Here is a 17,985-nt window from a genome sequence, read left to right on the forward strand (position 1 = left end):
GTCTACAGACCTGTGACCTTTAAGCTGAGTGGAATCTGGTTCTGGAAGCAGGTTGGGTATAGTTAGTAAAGAGAATGTCTGTGAACCTGGATAGGACCACAGGGCAGATGACAGTTCTGGGAATGACCCTGAGCGTGCCTCCCTGCGTGTGGAGATTCCCTGCCAGCCCTCTTTGTTTATATAGGGGTCTAAAGTCAGGAATGCAAATGCGGAGCATATTGGATCTAGAGAGAGACTTAAAAGTGAGTGTGTGTCCACACTGAGTGTGGGAATGAAGGTGCCAGTGGAGAAAAGCAAAAATTAACTCTCCTAGGCTATGCTCTATGGAGTGTATCTTCCCAAAGTTTCCTGGAATAACAGGATACGAGTAAAATGGGCCATTTAGTCTGAGATTGCACACGTGAGAATCCAATGGTTTTACCCTTTCACGAAAAGAATAAGCTTTGCAGTAATCTCTCCCATTTCTGACTGTCTGGGGAGACAGTGACCATCATTTATTTCAAAACTATTTTGGTCAATTGTCACTTTATTTTCTATTTGGACTAGAGAATGGAGCGTGGTATCCAGGCGCAGCGGCTGCCCTTTACCTGCCGGGTGAGTGTTCACTGGGGTTCCCACTGTAGCTGTGGAGACAGCTGACTTGCTTCATGTGGAAGAATGCCCTAACTTAACTAGGTTCACTTTTGTGTGCCTGTGCCACAGGAGCAAAGCAACTATCTCCCAGGAGAAAGCCTCAATAACAAGGCTACCATGCTGAGCACGTGACCAACAGGCAAGACTTCCTTCTGGCCACGAGTTCAAGAAGCAAGGAGTAGATCAAGCTGCGCTCTGCCTTCCCCAAACTCTCTCCTGCCTTGAGTTAATAGAAATTCAGGTTGAGGAGCAGCCAGCCTCCATGAGGCTCAACAGCTCAATTCTTTCAGTACACTGGGCCACTACCATCCCTCTGTATCTGCCCCCATTTCTCCCTAACCTTTGCCCTGGTCCTCTGTCTCTGTCCAGCCTCTCGGCAGCATCTCTCCTCCTCCCTTCTGGCTGACTGGTTCTGGTACTGCTTAAAGCCATGTGAGAAAGTTAGCAATCCCCTGGAGTTCTCAGTAAGAGCACAGGGAGGCAGCTGCAAACTGTGAACAGGGAAATAAAGTGGCTAATGCTGTCCTGGGGAAAGAAGTCCGAGGCTGTGGGCTGGGGACTGTGCTTCCTGGGGGGGGTCAGCGCCTCCTGACACCAGCCCCTGCCTGTTGCTGCACTGTAGTTCCAAGGAGATTTATAAATCCAGTTTTGTGTCCTTACAAAGAGTGCAGCCGAGGACTGTGAGCATTCTCATTTTGTTGCTTGATGCCAGGAACAAATGCTGACCCTCTGACCCCAGGGAGTATCTTTTCAGAGTGAGTCTCTTTTCAAAGCGGTCCTGGGGCGCCTGCCTCCTGGAGGCTGTCCCCTGTCTGGATCTTTTCTCTGTGATCTGCTGCTTTGCTGAGGGGACAGAGCAAAGGATGGTTGTGTTTACTTGCTGGCTTTGGAGAGAGCAGGGAGCAACGGGGATGAGTCCCTTGATCAGAAGGGACATGGGTGCATCTGATGGTCACTAGGCTCAGCCTAGTTTAGCTTTGGTAGTCCATGAGTCACACTGTTGGGATTCAAAGCTGGACAGCCAGGCCTCTTACCCAAAGCTCTTGTCCACATGTCCTCATGTCCCCTGCCCCTGTGCCTTGGAGGACTCCAGAGAGTCACATTGAGTCCTCTACTTGGTGACTCCCCAAAATCATTGGCTAAGCCACATCTCAAGTCAGGGCAGTAAAAATGGCAGAGGTGCATGAAACTGAAAGGAGGGGTACGGGGCCCCCACACTGGGGTCAGAGCTGAAAGGGGGTAGCAGCCTCAGACGGCTCCAAGCTTCTTCTGTGATGTCTGTCTCCTTCTTGGCTCTCGGGGTCAGAGTGATGATAGTCCAAGCTGAGCACCGACCTTGACCACAGAAGCTCAGCCTCAGGACTGCCTCACATCTGGCCACTCTGGGCTCCGCCCCACATCTGGCTTCCCTGGGCTCCACCCCACACCAGGCCACTTTGTCCTTCTGGCCCTGCACCTTTCAATGTGGAATAACCACCTAGGCCAAGAGTGTCCACTTACTCCACTTTCACTAAGGCCAAAGTGACCGCTGGCTGATGCACCCATAACTTCTGTAGCCCAGGGGCCCCCTCAGTCCTTGAAGCCTCTGTCCTTGCTGCCTCTTCTACATCCCTCCTCATCCTTCCTGCAGGGCCCTCACCAGAGCTCTTGCTGCACCTTTGCCTATGAGCTGGACCAACGGGCTAAGCAAGAGTCATGTCTTCTTCACTAATGTTTACCCTTTAAATTAGAATGATATAGATGTGAGCCAGGCCAGTGTGTGTCCCACTTGCTGGTCAGCTGGGCTGGTGGAGTTATCTGGCGAAGGCCCAGGTCTGCTTGGATTTCCTTATTTAGCAGTGTAAAGATGCTGTACAGGGACTTCAGGACCTTCTCTGCCTTTGGACTCCTCATGATTCTCATGACCTGTGACCCAGGTGGCACCTGCAGTTAAGAACCAGGGACCCTGACTCCCTTCCAGTTTCTATGTCACAGCCTCTGCTCAGCTTATATGGTAATCTGCACCCAAAACGCCCATGTGGAGGGTGGACTTTTCCTTGCTCTCCCGGGTCACCTCTGCCCCAGTCCACAGTCCGTAGTCTTAGGAATCCTCCAGCCAGCGAACAGGGTGGGGTGACCTAGTCCTCACCTTTGCACCCTTGGCATGCTGCAGGCTGTTTGGGTCATAGTCATGATGACAGTGAGGCAGAGGGATTTGACAGGATTGTGGTTGTCCAGCTGGTTCAGCAGCAGCCTGAGAAGAGTGTAACCCATTGAGGTCATGGGTCACTTCACCTGTGGGGGTGAAAAATGAGGCATGGAAGGACAAGTACATACCACGGTAGACCCTCCTTATCCTCACTGGCCTGGGTCTTTTCTCTGAGGCCTTCAGCTGACTGGACCACACCCACCCACAGTGTGGAGGGCCATGTGCTTGTCTCAATGTCTGAGACTCTGCCTGAGACTCAAGCTGTAGTACCGATCAGCCCTTCCCTGAGTCTCCAGCTTGCCATCTGCCCAGAGCCAGCAGAGTCCCACCTCAATGGTCTCACGGACTGATCGCTTAAAACATCTTCAGTTCCCCACACATGCATGCACATACATGCATGCACACACATGTGTGAGCATCAGTTCCCTTTCTTGTTGCTCTGACCAGACATCTAGGAAGTGTCTTAAGGGGAAGGCGTAGTGGCCCGGGCTTTTCCCCTCTTTGCATCTTGGAACAAGAAGCAGAGAAAGGTGAATGATGGAGCTTGGCTGAATGTCTTCTGTTTTTGTTTGTCAGTCTAGGGCCACAGCGCATGAGATGATGCTGCCCACATTCAGGGGGAGGTCTTCTTCTCTCAGTGAAACCCTCCCTGGAAACACCCTCACAGACACAGGTGTGTCTGGGGAATGTCCTAAACATCTCGTAATCCTGTCCAGTGGACAGTCAGAATTAACCTCTATTATTTCTTTATTCTTTTCAGGAAGTGCTGGGTATTGGACTTGGGGCCACACAAACGCTAGGCAAGTGCTCTACCACTGAGTCAATGTTATGTATCTTGGACATATGCCTCCATAGGCAAAGCTGTGGACATATATTCTTGTGTGCACACATTGGTTTCTCTGAAGACTGCTGATGTGCTCAAGGTTCTTGGCCAAAAGTAAATAAATCAGGGAAAGGGCAGGTGGGCCAGGAGGAAGTCACACCAGACAGGGCTGAAAACCCATAATTGGATTTGCCAATGTGGGCATCCTTGGTGACTTTGACAAGTCCAATTTCTGTAGCAATGACAGCCTAAGCCTGACAGTGTGAATGAGGAGCAAACAGGACTAGAGGGAATGAGTTAGGGAGTGCAGACCTGATCCTGCAGTCTTATATGAGGGGACAGGGAGGCAGAAGGGTGAGGCACATGTGAACACCATGTGGGTGACCTTATCCGGTCAGAGACTCAGGGAAGGAGCTGGCCACTGAGCCCCAAAATGAACTGAGCATGGAATCTGGTCATCAGACTAGAGAGCCAAGGGCCTGTTGACTGTCCCTGGGTCACAGCATACTCTCTTCTCTTCTGTCACCCCCTACCTGGGCTGCAGCAAGAGTGAACTTGGGCAACCTTGTGTGAGCAGAGAGAGAATGTCTCTCAACAGTGCAGACTTCGCACAGCTGGGCAGGTGTGAACGGCAGTGTGTCACGATCCAGAAGCCCTATTAAGGTAGTCCAGTTATCCTGGCCCTGACCTCCCACTCACTTGGCCAGCCTCCTGCTTGGGATGCAGATTTGATTCCCAGCTGGTGGAAAGGGCAGAGTATGGAGGAGAAAGAGTAGAACTTTTTGATGGTGCAATTAAAACATCAAAGTGCCATCCTGCTTAGCAGACTAGTAGTATGCATGGTAGAACCACTGATGTAGAACCTCCCCCTCCCCTCGGTGCAGGACTGGGTCAGAGTAGGTCTCTGTGGAGTCTGTTTATGCTAAAAGGGTGGGAGAATTGGAAGCAGAAGATGTGTGCAGCCGGCTAGAACCACGCCCTGGTGACACTAGGGCCAAGAGGAAATTTCTGAGTATCAACGAACAGCCTATCTGATTATATTTTTATCCACCATGATTCACTCTTTGGTCAGTCCTGTTTGGAACAAGTGCTGCCACTTCAGGGACCTGTAAGTAGACCTGTAAGCAGTCTGGTGCATACTGCCCATGGGGTGAATGCCACCTGTGGCTGCACACTGCCTTTGGATTTTACACTGCTTGTGTTTTGCATGATGCTTTGGGCAGTTTCCGTGGTACAGAAGGCTGGGGAAGACGACAGGGCTTTTTGCCCAGTAAATTCTTGCTTTCCTCCAGACCACAGGATTCCAGGTTGCCACATAGTCAGCCACCAAGGAACTCTATGCCACACCCAACAGTAAAGACTGTTAAGGGAACTGTCCATGAGTTAAAGACACGCTGGACACCTGCACACAGACTTCCTCCCAGGGAAAACAGATTGAGAGGAGGGTGGAAAGGCTGGTGTCAATAAGAGGGAAGTCTCTTCATGGAGTTGGAAGGCACTGCCTGCCAGGACCCTGGCTGTAGAGAGCCTGAGGGAGGAGGTAATAAGGCTGGCCGAGCACAGCCTAGCTAAGGCTCTAAAGTACTCAAGCAGCGAGCATTAAACAAACTCATAAACTCCCAAACCAGGAGCCATGCTGGGCTTCCAGAGTGCTCAAACAAGCCCCAGACAGAAATCTGAAAAGATGGAAAACCTTTTAAGGAGCTTCCTCAGGGACCAGGCAGGACCCCCAGCTCTCAGTAAACATATTACAGCTTCATTTTCTTTTTTTTTCTGACATTGTGGTTTTTGTAAGAAAACATCTGGTACCCTTTCCCCCACTGAGCTTATCTTTTTAGCTCACTTTGAAATGGAAAATTGATTTTTAAATAATTTGTTAAACAGCTAAAGAATAGAGACACGTCCTGTTTCTAATGTGACTGTCGTCAGCTCCTACTGGCGGTGGTCCCTCGGGCCCATCTCCTTAGCCCTTAGCTGACAATTTTCACACTTGGCCCAGCCTTTTGCTCAGGAGTCTCCTATGAGAAAACAAGGGGTACTCTGGACAGACACAGAGTGGCCATTCCCTATATAAACTCTGTCCCCAGCAGCAACTGCACTTTGGTCCCCAAACCTGCTCTATGTGAAGGGGAAGCAGGGGATTTACTAGCCCCCCCCGGGGGGGGGGAAGGAAGCCTGGAGCACACTGCCGCCATGAGCTCTTTAACCCTGGTCATGGGAGGCTTAGGGGGGTAGCTCCTGCCTGCCCAACTCAGTGGTCAAGCCCCTGCAGGTGGGCCTGGAATCATAGCATACGATGTTGCTGCTGTTTGTGGTAGGGCTTTCCACCCGACCTCAGACCACAGGGGGATGATACACACTAAGCAAGCATGGATAACTCTTGCAGAACTCAGGATCTTTAGGAAGGAAAATGCTGCCTTACTCTCTGGGAGAACCCTAACAACCAACAGAGAATGTTCCAGCAAGACCTGCTCACTGGTGAGTGTGGGGACTATTACCATAGATGGTCATGTTCTCTATTCTACCCTCCACACAGTTGAGATGCCCCCAAGCCACTCAGGGCCCAGCAGTTCCTGAAGCAGCATGTCTGTACCTTGTGATGAAAGCAGGCATTGGTATCTGTGGGTATCCCTCTAAACTGGTCACTGCCCCTCCAAATGAGACCACAACAGAAAGATCCATGACGTTTAGACTTCCTGCCTGTAGAACTCTTCTACAAGAAGAGGGTTAGCAAAAGGTGTGTAAGAGGAAGCAGCCACAGGCTGGAGGCGAAGAGACAGGCTCCCCAAAGTCGCTCAGTGTCCTGAGTGGGTAGCAGATGGGCTCAGGTACCCTAGTGGAAAGCTGATGGCTGGAGTTCAACTCATGGTAATTCACCAACACCAGTCTCTCCCAGTGGCGTGCGTACGGTGGTGACGGAAGACATTAACAGCGAGGGACACAGGTAAAGTGGATTCAGTTGATTTTACTTTCCTTTAAAAGAAAAATAAAAAATAAATTTCCCCCAAGATGAATTCCATTTTTAAAAAGGGATTATGGATGTGTGTGAAATGTGATGTCTCTGCCAGGGACCGTTCCCAGCAAATGGACCATCCGTGGGCACAAAAAGCATACACGCTGTGCATTTTCACATGATAGAAGTTCTAGAGCAAGGAAAATTAATACAACGTGACAGAGATCACATGCCGGGTTCTTCAGGCTGGGGAATGAGAATTGACTGAGAAACAGCAGGAGAGACGTTCCATCTTTGAGGAGGTGGATGTGTTTTAGATTCCTATCTAATTGGTGTCACCTGGGCAAATACTTTGATAAAACTCACACTACTGTGCGGTTAAAAAAAAATCTAAGCATTTTCTTCCCTACTATTTATACCTTGATACATTTCACTTAGCTGTATGCATTGTGACCACTTGAGTTTATTCTATCAAGGAGCTGTGGTTCGGCACTGATAAAAATCAAAATACCACAACAGGCTGTCAGAAAAAGCGCAGGGCAATCAGCCGATTCTCTCTTGATAGGAGCAGGGAAATGTGCTGATGAAGCCAGCATCAACTCATGACTTTCAAAAACCAAAGCTCTGGAATAAAAGAGACCTTCATTACTCTGATGAAGAACAGCAACAGAGAGTTCTACCCTGGAAATCATCAGTGGTGAAATACAGACTTGCCCTGAGATCTGCACAGGAACAGGAGTGTGGACACTTGGATCCTGCAGTGGCCAGAGAGAAATAGGTGCTGGGTTGAGGTTGGGAAGGAAGAAAAGCATTTGCAATTAGTCATAGGTGACAGGAATGTGAGTGTGGAAAAAAAACCCAATTCCACTCACAAACTATTGCATTTCATAAGTGACTTTAGCAAGGTCACTGGAGTCAGGGCGAATTCACACACATCAATCTCGACTGTCTAAGACGGCGACAAATGGGGACAGAATTCTAAAATACCACAAGAGCAGCATCCAAACACTGGATTCTGGGGAAGAAAATCAAAGGCAAGGAAGACCTCTACACTTCAGCTACCCAATTCTCTTGAGGAAATTGAAGAAATTCAGTCAACACAGGTGGAAACAACCTTCATGAGTGGGAACGCTTGATTTGCAGTATCAGTGAGAACATTCCCAGTTTTCCCAAGGAATGGGTAAGTTGATTCTGAGTGATATCAACTTAAGCTAGAAACCACTTGTTATCTTGGGACAGGCTACGTTTTATTTAGAAAGATACAACAATGCCATCTGTAGGGGATCTAAAACAGTGGTTCTCAACCTGTGGGTTGCGACCTCTTTGGGGGTGTGTGTGTGTCACATATCACATATCCTGCATATCAGATATTTACATTACAATTCATAACAGTAGCAAAATTACAGTTATGAAGTAGTAATGAAAATAATTTTATAGTTGGGAGTCACCACAAGTATTAAAGTGTCACAGCATCAGTAAGGTTGAGAGCCACTGATTTAAAACAAGAGAAACCATGTTAGGATTAAGGATATCATTGAGAAAATCCAAACTCAACCAACAGGGTGGGTAGCTAAATACTCAGTGCCTATACCTAGCACACAGCTAAAATCTAAAACCTTCGAGATTTCTACATATCTGTTAAGAAGCTGACATATCATACATCAGGACCAGACAATCAGTTTAGTAGATCCACCTCAGAAAAGAATATCCTAGTGGCCATCGTGTCCTATTCTACTCATTTTCCCCACCATTGAGTAACACAAAATCAAATGGAAATCATAGTATGTCCCTCAGACTTTTCTCCAAGGTGACTAAAAACCAATAAAGACATTTAGAAAAAAAGTTGGTCCAGAACCCTGACACTGTTGGAGTGAAACTTGCTCCAAGTCAGTCAGGACATTCCTAGTTTTTCAACCTGAAGCATAAACCCACCCCCTCCCACCCACCCACCCCAAAAAAACCCAGCCTGCACATGTTCATCTGCCACCCTGCACCATCCTCAGGTGCACTGAGCCACACCCCTCTACTTGGGAAGCCTTCAGACAGCTCCTGGTCCAGCATATCAGGGGGTCTTCCTTCTCTGTTCTCTCTATAGCATGGATATGCAGCCTTCCACTGAAGACCTGTGTGGACGAAACACATAAACGTAATGCTGGGAGAGCAGAGCCAGATATCAGGGAGTTACATACATCACTGGGAACAAGGACAGATTAAACTAATCTAGGAATTTAGAAGTCAGTCGTGTTACCCGAGGGAGGCAGAGCTGATTGGAAAGAGTGAGAATGAGGTTTCTGAGAGCCGTGATTTTTCATTTTCTGATTTGAGCACAGGCTTCTCAGCCTGGGAAAACTCAGAGCTTCTGTTTGGGATAGTCTCACTCTCCCCAGTTCTGCCGAATCAAGAGCATCATGGCATTTGTGCTTAGGGGCACACTGGCTCCAACCATGATATTCAGCATCCCCAGGGTGTGTGTTTTAGTTATTTGTGTCATCAGTGTGATGAGAACCTGACAAAAACACTTCAAGGAAAGTAGGTTTATTTAGCTCACAGTTTAAGGGTGCAGTCTGTCATGGGGAGGAAGTCACAGCAGCTGGCCCCATTATATCTGTGGAAATAAAAATGAACCCTGTGCTCAGCTTACTTTCTCTCATTTATTTGGTCCATGCCTCTAGCCCATAGAATAGTGCTCTCTACGCTGAAGGTGGGTCTTCCAACCTAAGTTAGTCTAACCTAGATAATCCTTCACAGACATGCCCAGATGGGTCCAAGACTTTCTCAGAAGCCCCATTGAAAGGACAAAAGGAACTTCTGTTTTATGTCCTCGTCCAGGAGTGGGCTTGGCAAGGTTGGTCTAGGGATAGAGCCAATGACTTGAAGCAGTCAAGGTTGCAGCTTCTGCAGACTGGTCTCTTCCCTCTGGGCTGTGGTTGTCAGCCCTAAGGCAGCTGTGTCTGAGGTATCCTGTGTTCTCTTTGCCAACTTGTCTGACATAGCAGTCTGCTGACATTGGCTACCCACCCTGCAAATCGTATATAAAATGCTATACTTCTTTCTTAAAATATTTTTTAAAAAATTATTCTTGCCAGATGGCGGTGGTGCATGCCTTTAATCCCAGCACGCAGGAGGCAGAGCCAGGCAGAACTCTGTGAGTTCCAGGCCAGCCTGGTCTATAGAGTGAGATCCAGAACAGGCACCAAAACTACACAGAGAAAAACCTTGTCTTGAAAAACCATATATATATATATATATATATATATATATATATACATATAAAATTATTTTCTCATACATTACATCTTGACCAGAGTTTCCCCTGCCTCCACTCCTCTCAGTCCCTTCCCACCTCCCCTCTTCATCGCCTCCACTCCTCCATTACCCTTCAGAAAAGAGCATGCTTCCCAGAGATATCAATTGATCACAGTGTAACAAGTTACAGCAAGATTAGATACAAACCCTCATATCAAGGCTGGACAGAGGCAACCCAGTAAGAGGAAAAGGGTCCCAAGAGCAGGCAAAAGAGTCAGAGACACCCCCACTCTTGCTGTTAGGAGACCCACGAGAACACCAAGCTACACAACCAGAGCATGTATGTAGAGGGCCTAGCATAGACCCATACAGGCTCCCTGATTATCGCTTCCATCTCTGTGAGCCTCTATGAGCCATGCTTAGTTAATGCTGAAGGGCTCTATTCTCATGGCATCCTTGACTCCTCTGGCAGTGCTATACTTCTTAATAAACCTGCTTGACACAAGATAAAGTTTGTGCAAGACCTCTCAACCACAGCTTTTATCTTTTTATTTTTCTCTCTTTTTTTTCATTCCCTGGCACTTCCCCATCAGGACCCAGTCACTAAAAAAAAATGACCTGCTGGTCTAGGCCATCCAGAGGTTTGTTTGCATGCTGATTCTAGATCCTGTCAATCTGATAATATTAATTATCTTAGATGTCATCTGTGTCCTGTCCTTGTGGGGTACCTGTGTCCCCCTCCTACACACTGTCTCAGACTCTGGCTGTGCCACCTCCTTTGCCTGTGAGATATCAGTAGACAAAGGGGAGGGAGCTTCAAGGGCACATGCCATTTCCCTTCCTGCTTGGAAGAACATGGTTTTGCCAGCTGGTGTTTCTGTCTCCATATAAGAATACACACTTGGGTACTTTATGGGGTGACAATACCAGGTATCTCAAGGGAGCTGAGTCTATTCGATGCAGTAACAGGAAGCTCATCTTAAACATCTGGAGTTCTGTAGAGGTGAGCTGAGCTATCCTAGCAACTGCAGCCTTCTGCAGACCTGTAATGAAGCTGGACTCATGAGCAATAAAAATGAAAGGTCTTGAGCTAACTCCTGAGATGGGGGATGGCTGTTATAGAGTACCCTGGAATGCTATGTTTCATTGACACACAATTCTAGAGTGCTTAGGAGTTTTGCAGACTCACAGTACTGACTGTCCTTGACCTGAAGAATGGGAGCAACTTGCTTACCAGCTCCCACCCTGAGTCTGTGGGTGGAGGGTTGCCTTCCTGTGCTGGTGGGGAGGGTGTGTAATTTCCCCTTAAGTGTATTTCCAAAGCATCAGCTATGAAGTGGAAGCCCACCTGCACGGCCACTGCTCATTTGGGACCTGACAAAACCATTCTGGTGAGCTGATTGCTGGCTCCTTCAGGTCATTAAAGTGCTTTCAGAGGCTCCCTAGGTGGAGATGGATTTTCTTGTCATGAACACAAGACACTTTGAGTACGGAACAAGCCCATGTCACACCAGGAATCCTTGATGACAAAACCCATGTGGCATGAGCTGGGCTTGCAGGAGCAGGTAACGACCAGTGTAGGCAAGGTATGTCTAGTATTTTTGCTTGAAATGATCACCAGTGGCCTAAGGAGGTGGCCCTCAATTCTCCTGCTGGAGGCTAGTTCTTCTCTACCTCTGAGGAAGATGCCCCATCAGCCGAGCCCCATCGCGTGGGAAGTTCCATCTTACTCATGAAGAGGAACCCTTTGCTTCCTCCTGTGACTGCTCTTCCTTTCCTCTCCAGGGTAGAGCAGGTGACAGTCTGAGGACTTACTGGTCCACAACAGCAGGAGGCCTTTCTGCATCTGGTAACTAAATAGCCAATAACTTGAAACCAAATGTATGGTCTTGGTATTAAGCAATGGACCACTACCCTCTCCCAGTCTAGAAGCTGACTATTGGAGGTCAAAATGATCAGGGCTTAGTTCTTTTTTATGCTTACTAAAAATTAATTTTTTTGTTTATTATTCTCTGGTACAATACATCCCAATCACAGCTTCCCCTCCCTCTCAGTACACACACACCCGTGCAGATCCACTTCCTCCCCTTCTCCCCCTAGAAAAGAACAGGTCTCTTAGGGACAGCAACCAAACATGGTACAACAAGATACAGTGAGACCAGACACAAACCCTCTCACATCAAGGCTGGGCAAGGCAACCCAGTAAGAGAAAAAGGGTCCCCAAAGCTGGCAAAAGAGTCAGAGACACCCCCACTCACACTGTTAGGAGTCCCACAAGAACACCAGACTACACACCCCTAACGTATATGCAGAGGACCTACTACAGACCCATTCAGTCTCTGTGACTGCTGCTTCAGTCTCTGTGAGCCCTGCCTTGAGTTCCTCTCTGACTTCCCTGGATGATGGCCCATGAACCATAAGATGAAATAAATCCTATCCTCTCCAAGTGGATTTTGGTCATGGTGTTTATCACAGTAGTAGAAACCCTAACCAAGACAGTTTTCTTAAAAGAAACTGATCTGAAACTGGGTAACTGCATTTACTGGTGGAGTCAGGATGTGTCCATAGTAGAATGTTAAAACGTCCATTGAGAAACAGATAGACATCAGTAACTCAGCCATCTATGTACATAACCTACGAAGTTAATATTGTTTTTTTGGGGGGGCGGGGCTTAGTTCTTAATAGGTCTCTTTCCTCAGCTTGAAGATGCCATGTTCTTCTCCTCTTGGTATCCTTTGTACTTACATTATGATCTCTTCTTCTCTTGAGGACCCCAGTGGTGATGGTTCATATTAACTGTCAACTTGACAGGATCTAGGACCACATAAGAGACAAGGCTTTGGGTGTATCTTGGAGAGATTGTCAAGATTAGGTTAATTCAGATAGAGGGACCCGCTCTAACCCTGGATGGTACCATCCCATGGGCTAGAACCCCAGACTGCATAAAAAGGAAAAGGCAAGTGGAGTAACCAGCATTCATTTCTCTCTGTGCTTCCTGATGGGACATGAGACCAGCTACCCCAAATTCCCTCTGTCATGTCTGCCCACCATGACGGACTATACCTTCAAACTGTGAACCCAAATTAACTTTCCTTCCTGTGACAATTAATTTTGCCAGCTCGACAGGACCTAGAAGCACCCAGTAGACAAATTTCTAGGCACATCTCAGAGGGATTTTCTAGATTAGGTTAGCCTTTGGGTATGCCTGTGAGGGATATTCTTGGTTACAGTTATTGAAATTAGGAGGCACGCCCTAAATATGGTAGCCTAGATGCAAAGAGGTCTGAGGGAAAAGTTTGCTTTTTCTGCCTTTTGCAGCCACTGGTGAGTTCATCAACCCCATCTGTCATCTTGCTTTCCTCTGCTCACTGCTGTGATCCTCCCCTGACATCTGAACCCTGCTTCTCTGGCCTTTCAATGTGGACTGATGACTGATAGCTCTCCAAAAATCTCCCAGGCCTTCAGCATTGCATTGGGTCTACTGAAGTACCCAGCTTCAGGGACTGAGCAGCTACTAGATCCTTATAAGTCTCTTCAGTGTGAAGGCAGCCATTGCTGGACCACCCAGACAGTATCATGTAAACCAGTCTAATGAATTCCCTTTTAATATACATCCAGTCTGGCAGCCCTGTTCCTCTGGAGAACCCTAACACACTTCCTTAAGTTAATTTTGTCGCATACTTTGTCATAGCAACAAGAAAAGTAGCTAACCCACCAGCTGTGCTGGATTAGGGCCCACATATCCCATTAACCCTTATCTGTGCCTGTGTCTCCAAGTGCACTGTTACTGGTGCTCACCCCTGACTGGGCTTTGATGGTAACACTAGGGGCACACACAGTTCATCCCTCACACTGCCTTAGTAGGAGGGCTTCTTCCCATGTCACTTTCTATGTCTGGTGACAGTCTCTTCTTTCCCACATCCCACTGGCAAAGGCTGACTCGGACAGAGCTACTAGTAGCCTGAGGACCCATGAATGCTGGGAGGGAAAGAGTAGGGTAAGTCCTTTATGAATTTGGGTAGTCTATCTGGCCCTGCACGTATAAGAAGACAACTGAGTTACCAGCACAGACTGAAGAGCTTTGGTCTAGTGTCAAGTATCCCTTTACATTTCCAACAACAAGGGCATGGAACTCTGGTGCCCAGAGAATTAAGATTTGGTTATCTGTAAAATCCATTTAGTTTTAACAACTTCTTCCCTGATGCAGACAGATAAATGAGATGTCCCTGTAATTGGTCCGATCTGATTCTCTCCCCCAATTGCTAAATGCAGGGCGCCCACATCAAGACACTTCATTAAGGTTGTGGAGAATGTCCCCGTCTTGTCTCTCTCCTTAGTTCCCTAAAGCCAGGCAGAGGCACGTAGCCTTTGTAAATGAACTCATTACAGGACCAGAGAAGAGACAGGGCCGTGCGGTTCTGTGACACCATCTGGTCCCCCAAATTTCCCTAATTTGAATATTCAGGTAGAATTCAAATCTGCCATTTCTAAGCAGATCCCCTGGGTGAAGGCAATCAGAGCATTCTGTACCTCTCAGTGATGACTGGGAGGGAGCATATGTCTCCTTCTTTGCAAAATCCTTCCTAAGTGCCCTTCCAAAGCTTGGCACTATGTCTTCTGAAGAGAGCTCCGAGATAAGGGAGCCTTGGCTGGACTCAGCACCTTCCCTTTGCTGCCCTCCGTGTCCAAATAGATTCACTTCCTCCAGGAAGTCTAGTTAGCTTTGTGTTGCTGTGATAAGTAACTGAGACAAGCCATTTAAAGGAGGAAGAATTTTTTTTGGCTCACAGCTATGAAACTTTAAGCCCATGATTAGCTGGCTGCGTTGCTGTGTGCCTGAGGTGGAGCCCAGCATATTGATACTAGGAGCATGGAGTAGAGGAGGCTGCTCACCTCATGGCAACCAAGAAGTCAACAAACCAAAGGTCCAGGGGCAAGACATTGTACACCCTGGTGACAAGTTTTCTCTAACTAGCCCCCATATTCTAATATTCACTTGTGTATGAATTCACCACAGGCTGGTCGATCCATTGATGAGGCTGGAACCCTACATGACCCAGTTGACTCTCAACAATGCCTTGAGTTGTGGACCAAGCCCTCAATACACAAGTCTCTAGAGATTATTCTGATTTGAATATAGTATATCCTCAAATGCTTGGTCTCCAGGACCCCAGCTAATGGATAAAGTCGCTGAGAGGTGATAGGATCCTTAGGGCTCTGATCTGAGCTGTGGATTAAACCCTTGATGGCATTACATACTGACATAACTGGGAGGTGTTGAACACAGGATGGTGGACCTAGCTGGAGGAAGTAGGTCACTTGAAGTCATGTCCTGCAAACACACCACCTTGTCCCCAGTCCCTTCCTAACTGTTTACTTCCTCAACACCATGAAGGCTTGCTCCAATGTGCCCTTATATTCAGAACATCTCAGGATGTTCTGCCTCACTACAGGCCCAGAGATAGTGGAGCCAACTGACATGAGCCAACCTGAGAAAGTGAAGCTCACAAGCTTGGAGTTTTCCTTTGTTGACTGGTCTGTGCTTCAACCCAACACTGTGCTGGACACACTACACAGGTCAGCACAGATGTAAAAGACCTACATCTAAGGGGTTACTGTGTGTTAAAGGGAAGCCAGGTGACCCCCACTGAGTCTCAAGAGGGAACTGGGCTGAGAGTATAGCATCCAGAATGACCTGGTGGAGCTGTGGGAGAAAAGGGGTCTACCTAGGCTGGGAGGGTTCGCATAAGTTCTGTGATTGGCAGCAGCCCCAGCCCTCTGAGGCCCACCAACAATTTGCAATGACAGGATAAGAGCTTCCCGGGGAGACACAAGGACAGTGGAGCTGAAGCTGGTATCATTGCCTCTGCATTGGCTAATTCTGTAGTTACGTGAAATTCTCCAAGAAGGCTGAATTGGAATGGTATTAAATTGTGCAACCATCATGGTCGTGATGGACTGTGTGCTCCCTGGTCAGATGTAGATGGAGCAGCTGAGCACACAGATGAGCTTTCCCAAGATAAGATACCCAGAGTGGTACTGAGATTGCCCCGTAGAGCATGGAAAGCTCCTGGAGGAAACATCACAGTCAACACTGGAACAGTGCTGATCCTTATCTTTGGGTGATTCTGGAAGGCCCACGGCCTTCAGGGTGTGACTAGGGTCACCTCTCTACATGGGTGGCTTCCCTGAAGGTTCAGACTGTGACTGTGTGGTTGTGTTAGATAATATGGAACATGAAGTCACATCAGGGTGAGGTTTGTGGTGTCAGCAGAAGGTTGTCAGATATACTGAATGGGGTCTGCTGTTAGTTCTTAAACAACTCTTACTGTTCTTTTTTTTTTAATCCAAAGCAAATTTTGAAAGAAGGCAATGAGAAATACAAATATTGGTTCATAGTCTTCATGTTCTTACTGATCTATTATACATGCCTGAGTACATTTTATATATGTTCAGAGTGCTGTAGCTAGCTCTTGCCTGCCATACCTATAACTTACAATCTACTACCTCTCTCCTGTCTATCATCTATTGAGCATCACTTATCTACCATCTGTATCTCCCTCTCTTTCTCTCTCTCTCTCTACCATCTATCCTATCTTCTATTTATAGTATATATATATATTTATATATATATCTTATTCCAAAAATATCTACTTATCATCTATTTACATATCTTTATCTATCTTTATCATCTGTCATCTATTTTCTATATCATCTGTACATCACTTAACCTGTTTTCTACTATAACTTATCTATCAATTGTCTATATCTATTATTTAACTATATCGATCATCTATCTATTTTTGTATCAGCTATCTAAATCTACTGAACTATTATCTGTCTGTCCCTATCTGTTATCCACAAATCTGTCCATATGTCACTACAGGACATTGTTATATCTGGTTGAGACAGGTACCTTAACCCAGTCCTTCTGTGCAATGGAGACCCCAAGGTATTGGAGATGCCAGAACTGTGAGACAGCTGCACATTGAGAGTAGAAACAACACAAGAGAGAAATGTGAGTTATAGGCAGAAAAGCTGGAGGGATGGGACCATCTAAGCCCTTTGACTTCAGACATAGAGCTAATGGATTTGATGTTTACCCTGGTGGGTTTCTGTCATGCTTAAATTCAGTATTTTCAAGCAGTGTCCCTATTCCTCCCTTTTGGAGGAGTAATGTATATTATGCATCATTATATGTTGGTGATATGTAATTTGCTTTTGTATTTTACAGAGGATTATAGTTAAGAGATTGCTTTGAGTCTCAGTAGAGTCATTGGACTTTAAAATAGTGTTACGACTGTGAAAGTCTATGGAGATTTTTGATGTTAAACTAAATGCATTTTGCATTATGATACAACCATGAGACAACAGAGGCCAGGAAGTGGAATATGGTGGTTGGAATGAGAAATGTCCCCCATAGATGACAATATTTGAACACTTGGTCTTGAGTGCTTACAGTCTCGATCCACTTCTTGTTCCCGCTCTTGTTTTGTGCTTGTGGTTGACAATGTGAGCCCTCAGCTTCCTTCTCCTACTGCTATGCATGATGCTTGCTACCATACTTCCCTGCTATGATTTGGATGCTTATTCCTCTGGAACCCTAAGCCCCTATAAACTGTCTTCCATAAGTTACTTTTGGTCATGATGTTTTATCACAGTAACAGAACAGTAACCGATACAGTCAGGAACCAGTGATTATGGAGACCAGAGTCAGAATGCCCAGGACACAATACCCTTGAGTCAATGCAGATAAATGACTACTATTGGATAAATATGTGTTGTCCAGCATGAAATGGCCAGGCCCTTAGCCTGGTGCCACTGTGCAGTATAGTGTGGACAAAATTCCCAGAAAAACCACACCTTACATTGGGCCTTCTGCAAGGGTAGCCAACTGATTAGAACTTATTTCAGAGAGATTGGAATGTTACAAGTCCAGAGCCAAATTGTTTGGGGGCCATCTTTTTTTTCATCTTTTTTAAAAAAGATTTATTTATTTATTATGCATACAGTGTTCTGTCTGCATGTATGTCTGCAGGCCAGAAGAGGGCACCAGATCTCATTACAGATGGTTGTGAGCCACCATGTGGTTGCTAGGAATTGAACTCAGGACCTCTGGAAGAGCTCTTAACCTCTGAGCCA

The sequence above is a fragment of the Peromyscus eremicus genome, chromosome 20 (assembly GCF_949786415.1).
Source record: "Peromyscus eremicus chromosome 20, PerEre_H2_v1, whole genome shotgun sequence".
NCBI lineage: Eukaryota > Metazoa > Chordata > Mammalia > Rodentia > Cricetidae > Peromyscus > Peromyscus eremicus.